The sequence below is a fragment of the Arachis hypogaea genome, chromosome 19, assembly GCF_003086295.3.
Source record: "Arachis hypogaea cultivar Tifrunner chromosome 19, arahy.Tifrunner.gnm2.J5K5, whole genome shotgun sequence".
In the NCBI taxonomy this organism is placed as follows: Eukaryota; Viridiplantae; Streptophyta; class Magnoliopsida; order Fabales; family Fabaceae; genus Arachis; species Arachis hypogaea.
In genome coordinates, this window is record NC_092054.1 from 100,161,948 (window position 1) to 100,168,834 (window position 6,887).

Sequence of the window (6,887 nt, forward strand, 5' to 3'; positions counted from 1 at the left end):
TCCTGAGGATTTCTTCATTGACCCTTATGCCATGAGGATCCTTCTGATCTGTTTCCATTGATTCTTGTGGCTTTAACTCTTGCAACTCTCGTTTGCCTTCCAAGGACTATTTTAGAGTTTCAGTTGCTGGCTTGCTTTCCTCCAAACATAGATGGCTACTATCATCCTTAGGCTTTTCAGATTCTGGTTCAGGCTCAGATGCAGGTTTGAAAACTTTGAAAATGAGCTGTTCATCATGTATTCTCAGAATTAGCTCTCCTTGTTCTACATCTATGATCGCTCTAGTAGTGGCTAGAAATGGCCTGCCCAGAATGATAGGGTGTAGGTAGCTTTCCTCCATGTCCAAAATGACGAAGTCTGTGGGGAAGTAATAATCTCCCACTTTAACCAGCACATTCTCAACTACCCCTTCAGCTTGCTTCTGAGTTTTGTCAGCTAGTTGTATGATTACATCAGTGGATCTCACCTCATTCAGTTGTAGCCTCTTCATGAGAGTTAGAGGCATCACATTTATGCTAGCTCCTAGATCACAGAATCCTCTATCAATTTTTGTTTCCCCTATGATGCAGGGGATATGAAAACTTCCTGGGTCTGTTTTCTTAGAAACTGTGTCCTTCTTGATGAGGGCACTGCATTCTTTGTTCATTGTTACCGTTTGTCCTCCCTTCAAAACTCTTTTCTTGCTCAACAATTCTTTTAAATACTTGATATGTGTAGGCATCTGCTGGAGAATCTCAAGAAAGGGAATATTAATATGGAGAGACTTAAATGTCTCTAAAAACCTTGAATAGGTTTTCCCTTTTTCTCCTCCTCCTAACCTCTGAGGAAATGGTGCTTTTGGTTGATATTCTTCCATCATGCCTTTTTGCAGTTCCTTGGCTTGCTCAGTTTCACTTTCCTGCTTAGCTTCTTCCACACCTTCCTTCAAGATTTCTGGCTCCTGTTTTGATGGTCTGATTCCTTCTTCTTCTGAGACTTCCTTCAATATAGTGATGGCCTTGCAGTCTTCCCATCTCACTCCCTTTTGTTCCCCTTTAGGATTCTTTTCCGTGTCACTAGGGAACACTGCAGTGGACTTGGGGGCTTGTTGGAATAGCTCTCCTACTTGAGACTCCATCCTCTTTAGTCTTTCACCATGGTCCCTTAAGGTAGATCTCACCTCATCCCTAAAGCTTTTCAACTCACTTACGTCCTGACCCATGTTTGCCAGCCTTCCTTCTATCCTGTTTAATTGATCTTGAAATTGTTGGTTCGGATTAGGTTGGGTAGGTTGATTATTTTGGCCATGATATGATGGTTGGGAGTAAGTGTTTTGTGTGGCTTGGTATGATCTTTAGTTGGAGTTTTGGTATGTGGACTTGTTATGTTGGTTTTGCTGGTTTCCCCACCCAAAGTTTGGGTGGTTTTTCCAGCCTGGGTTGTAAGTGTTGGAATGTGGATCATATGGTTGCCTTTGTTGATTTCCTACATAATTGGCCTCTTCCCAATCACCTCCTTCAGTGCTTTCTTCCTCTTGATCTTGTGTGTGTATTGCAGCCACTTGCTTTGTTTCTAATTTCCTGGTGAGCTCTGCTAGTTGCTTGGCAAACACCTTGTTTTGGGCTAGGATTGTATCAACATGGTTCAGCTCCATGACTCCCTTAGTGTTGTGTCTCTCTGATGCATAGTAGTACTCATTCTCAGCCACTGTCTCAATCACTTCAATGGCTTCTTCCACAGTCTTTTTCCTGTTCAATGAACCTCCTGATGAATGGTCTACGGCCTTCCTTGATTCATAAGAGAGTCCATCATAGAAAATATGCAATTGCACCCAGTCATGGAACATGTCTGGTGGGCATTTCCTTGTCAAATCCTTGAATCTCTCCCATGCCTCGTAGAGAGTTTCACCATCTTGTTGTCTAAAAGTCTGAACCTCAGATCGAAGCCTATTGACCTTTTGTGGGGGGTAGAAACGTGCCAGAAACTTGCTTTCCACCTCGTCCCATGTTGTTAGGCTCCCCCTTGGGAATGATTCCAGCCACTTAGCTGCCTTGTCCCTAAGTGAAAATGGGAACAAAAGCAGTTTATAGGCATCTTCCTGGACTCCATTGGACTTCACAGTGTCGCAAATTCTCAGGAATTTTGTGAGATGTTGGTTTGGGTCTTCATTAGCACTCCCACCAAATGAACAATGATTCTCCACAAGTGATATTAGCTGTGGTTTGAGCTCAAAATTGTTGGCCTGAATGGGTGGTTTCTGAATGCTGCTACCACAATTCCCAGAGGTTGGGTTTATGTATGAACTAAGAACCCTCCTCTCAAGAATGGCATTGTTTCCATCAGCTCTCTCATGGTTGTGAACTTCTCTATCCATGTTGAGATCTAGAGCTTCCTCAAAATTGTCTTCAGATTCTCCTTCAGATTCTTCTTCTCCCAGTACTCTCTTCCCTCTTGCTTCCCTTCTAAGTCTATGAAGGGTCCTCTCTGGTTCTGTATATGGAGGAGTTGATGTCTCTCTTCTCCTACCTGTCATACAAGAACACAGCACAGGCAACAAACAAGTGAAATACTCTTGGTTAATGGAAGAGTATGGTTAGAGCAGTTGAGGAATTAATTCAAATAGTTAGTGAGTCAGTGAGTTAGTTGCTTGAATTTAAAGGCATAAAGAAAGAAAGCAAGTAATAGAGTGCAGAAATTAAAATTCAACAAGTAACTTGAACTGAATGAACAAAGCAAGAAAAATGCTCAATCTAGTTAACTTCCAATTTGAGAATTGTCAATCGAAAACCAATCCCCGGCAACGGCGCCATAAACTTGATGCGCATAAATTTGTTATGCTACGATTTAGGAAATTGCACGATCGGCAAAATTCCTTCCGGCAAGTGCACCGGTTATCGTCAAGTAAAAACTCACAATAGAGTGAGGTCGAATCCCACAAGGATTGGTTGAGTGAGCAATTCGGATTAGAAGTGTGTTCTAGTTGAGCGGAATCAAGATTTAGATGAGAATTGCGGAATGTAAAATTGGTGGAAAACGTAAATGACAAGAAATTTAAATGGCGGAATCTTAAATTGCATGAATTAAAGAGCAGAAGCTAAATTGCTGAAATTAAAAGGGAATGGGGGTGATTGCATGAATTGAGTTGCAGAATGTAAAGAGAAAGTGGAAATCAGAAATGGGGAATTCATTGGGTTATAGGAGATATTGAGATCTCCGAATCAAAACATGTTTACCTCTTCCTCAACCAATGCGTTCATTGAATTTTGCTTGGCAATCTTATATGATTGGATCCCAATCCCTTGGCTCACCAATTCTCTCTAAAAACAAACAAATTCCCAATCCCTTGGTTTAAATGTTCATAAGAAGAGATGATGCTCGATCACTGATTATACCACACAGTTTCATGAACCACAATTTGGTAGGATTACATGTCACAATATCCATCCAAACCCCAATCCAATTCACTGTGAGAAAGCTTCTCTAGCATGAATCCTCCATTCCTTTCCCAAGGTTCCGAAGGATTCCAATTATGGGTAGTTTCTTTCCCAAGACAACTACCCAATGGAATTAGATCGAGAAGCTTTCTAACAAAATTCAAGAGAAAAGATTGAAGAAGAAGATAAACTATTATTGATTCATTGAATTACAATAGAGCTCCCTAACCCAATGAAAGGGGGTTTAGTGAGTCATAGCTCTGAATTCAATTACAAAGGTATGAAAACTAGCAAAAAATGAAAAAGGTAAAAAAAATTCCTCTCCTAACTTCAATTCTATCCTATTTATACACTTTCTATATTGAGCTTCTGTTGTGTTTCTTGGGCTTTGAGGCCTCTCCCTGCTTTCCTTTTGCCTTGGGTTTATGATCCATAATCTTGATGAGGCTGCTGATCCAAATTCTGTAACATTCATTGAGCCAACTTAGTGATAATCAAATAATGACACATGACTCAACAAATTGAAATTTCAGACTCATCAATCCTTCAGGCCCAATCCCATAAACCATGATATTCAATTGGGTTTCATACCAGAGTAAGTTTAAGTTAATGTTTGTGCTCAAATACTAACTTAAATCGCAATATTTTTGGCCCAGAAACCTTTTCCAAGAGTGGCGTTTAAGTTGCAGTTTAAGCTTAAACTGCAGCTTAAACGCCAGACACTTCCAGTGATGCCTTTTGTGGAAGCACGTTTAAGCTTCAGTTTAAGGTTAAACTGAAGCTTAAACGTGGAAATGGAAGAAGGCAGCCCTGGAGGGTAACTTAGTCGAACACGTTTAAGCTTCAGGTTAAGGTTAAACTGAAGCTTAAACGTGGAGATAGGAAAGGCAGCCCTGGAGGTCGAACACGTTTAAGCTCCAGTTTAAGGTTAAACTGGAGCTTAAACGTGGAAATAGAGAAGGCCATCTGGGAGGTCGAACACGTTTAAGCTCCAGTTTAAGGTTAAACTGGAGCTTAAACGTGGAAGCTGAGAAAGGTAGCCCTGGAGGTGTCGAACACGTTTAAGCTCCAGTTTAAGGTTAAACTGGAGCTTAAACGTGGAAATGGAGAAAGCAACCCTGGAGGAGAAAACTTGGTCGAACACGTTTAAGCTCCAGTTTAAGGTTAAACTGGAGCTTAAACGTGGAAATGGCTCCTGGTGCATTTCCCATTTCTGGCGTTTAACCTCCAGTTTAAGGTTAAACTGGAGGTTAAACGTGGAAATGCTTCCTGAGTGGAATTCTCATTCTGGCGTTTAACCTCCAGTTTAAGGTTAAACTGGAGGTTAAACGTGGAAATGCTTCTTTGGTGAGACTTTCATTCTGGCGTTTAACCTCCAGTTTAAGGTTAAACTGGAGGTTAAACTTCAATTTCAGCATTTCTTAGCCTTCATGATTCTGGCGTTTAAGCTCCAGTTTAGGTTTAAACTGGAACTTAAACGCCATTTCCAGCATTATAAGGCTTGGTAGTTTAAGTTCCAGTTTAAGCTTAAACTGGAACTTAAACTCCACATGTGATATTCAAGCTTCCTTTATTGATTTTGTTGCTTCCTTGCCTAGCCTCTTTTTCCCTGAAATCATCCAAACAATTGCATCAAAGTCTTGCAAAATTTCATGAGAAATCTTCCATTCATAGCATTCAAGTAATATAACTAAAAACTCATGGAATTTGCATCAAAATCATACTGTTTGGATGGTTCATTGCTTTGTTATTCATTTAACCATTCTTGGTTACTTTAAGCTCAAGAAAATGCATAAAACAACTAAAACTAACTGAAAAATGCTAGTGAAACTAGCCTAAGATGCCTTGGCATCACTATTAAGAAAGGTTCAATCTTTAAATTCTAAAATCATATCTTTTAGTTTCTTATTAGTCAAGTAATCAACTTTAATTTTCAAAAAAATTTCAAATCTTTTTAAATTATTTTTTTTCAATCATATCTTCTCAATCATATCTTCTCAACCACATTTTTTTTCAAAATAATTTTCAATCATATCTTTTTAATTACTGATTTCAAAATCTTCTTCAAAATCACCTAACCACTTTCTCACTTTTAATTTTTGAAAAACCATCAACCACTTTTTCAAAATTCTTTTTAAATATTTTAAAATTTTTAGTTTTATTTAAAAAAAATTTGTTTTCGAAAGGTTTTCCCCCGTCTCACCTCTTTCTATTTAAGGACTAACACTTCTCCTCAATTAGCAATTCGGACTCTCTCTCCTTCTTCATATGTTCGAATTCTTATCTACCTACCTCATCCCTGATGGGAAAATTTGTGGAAAAACGAATTTCCAAAACACCCAAATCTAACCGGCAAGTGTACTGGGTCGCATCAAGTAATAAAACTCACTTGAGTGAGGTCGATCCCACAGGGATTGATGGATCAAGCAACTTTAGTGGGTGATTAGTTTAGTCAAGCTAACATTTAAGTGAGATTGGGTGAAACTTAAAGCAACAGAATGTAAATGACAAGGAATTATAAAGTGCAGAAAGTAAATTGCATTGAAACTTAAAGAGCAAGAAAGTAAAATAGCTGAAACTTAAATTGCAAGAAAAGTAAATTGCATGAAAAGTAGAGGGGGCTGGGTCCAGGGAGATTAAAGAAAGCAATAATTCAAGAAGTAAAACAATTGCAGGAGTTGTAAATTGCAGAAAAAAATAAATCAAGATCACAACAACTCAAATGTAAAGTGCAGAGGAACAAAAGTGCAGGAAAGTAAATTGGGAACAATTAGAACAGAGAGCAATCAATCCGAGAACCAGAATGTGAAATCAAATGCAGTAGATTTTAAACAGAATTACTTGAAGAAGCAAACAGAAATTAAATTCAACTCAATTTGCAAATAAAATTGAAGATCTCAGGAACTCCAAGAGACTAGAAAACAAGTCTAGATCTCACTCCCTTCCTAGATCCAACAAGAGAATAATTGCAGAGAAGTTAAAAGAAACAATCGCAGAAGAAGAAGATTTTAAAACAGCAAATGAAAGTTGAATTATCATAGAAGAAGAACAAAGAGATTTCAGAATGAGAATTGAAACAGAATTCCTTCAATTCTCCAATTCAACCTAAGGTGTAAAAGTGAGCTCTCTATTCTACTTGCTCCCTCTTGGAGCCAACCTCCTAGTGCTCTCTGTTCCAGCCTCTATTCTCTCTATTCGGGCTCACTTTCTAAAATGAGAATGATGCGTTATATAGGCTTTTTACAAAATAAAAATAAAAATGAAAGTGAAATTAAAGACAAATTACAATTAAATAAAATTTCTATTTTATCTATCTCTTGTGCCTTTGAGTGATGATAATGGGCTTTGCGTGCTTTGGATTTGGGTTGAAGATGGCCTCTGTTGATTGCACTTGGAGTTGGAGAGAAACCCATTGTGAATCGGGACATAAAGCACAAAAGCTTGAGTCAAAGTTTGAGGCAAACTTTTGCTCAA

At 38.6% G+C, this 6,887-nt stretch overlaps 1 non-coding gene across 1 annotated transcript; it reads left to right on the forward strand.

Moving 5' to 3' along the window:
* The first annotated feature begins 1,823 nt into the window (after nt 1–1,823).
* LOC112780666 (small nucleolar RNA R71) lies at nt 1,824–1,927 on the forward strand. Its single transcript, XR_003191487.1, has one exon. It is a non-coding gene; the product is annotated as a small nucleolar RNA R71 (small nucleolar RNA).
* The last annotated feature ends 4,960 nt before the right edge of the window (nt 1,928–6,887 follow it).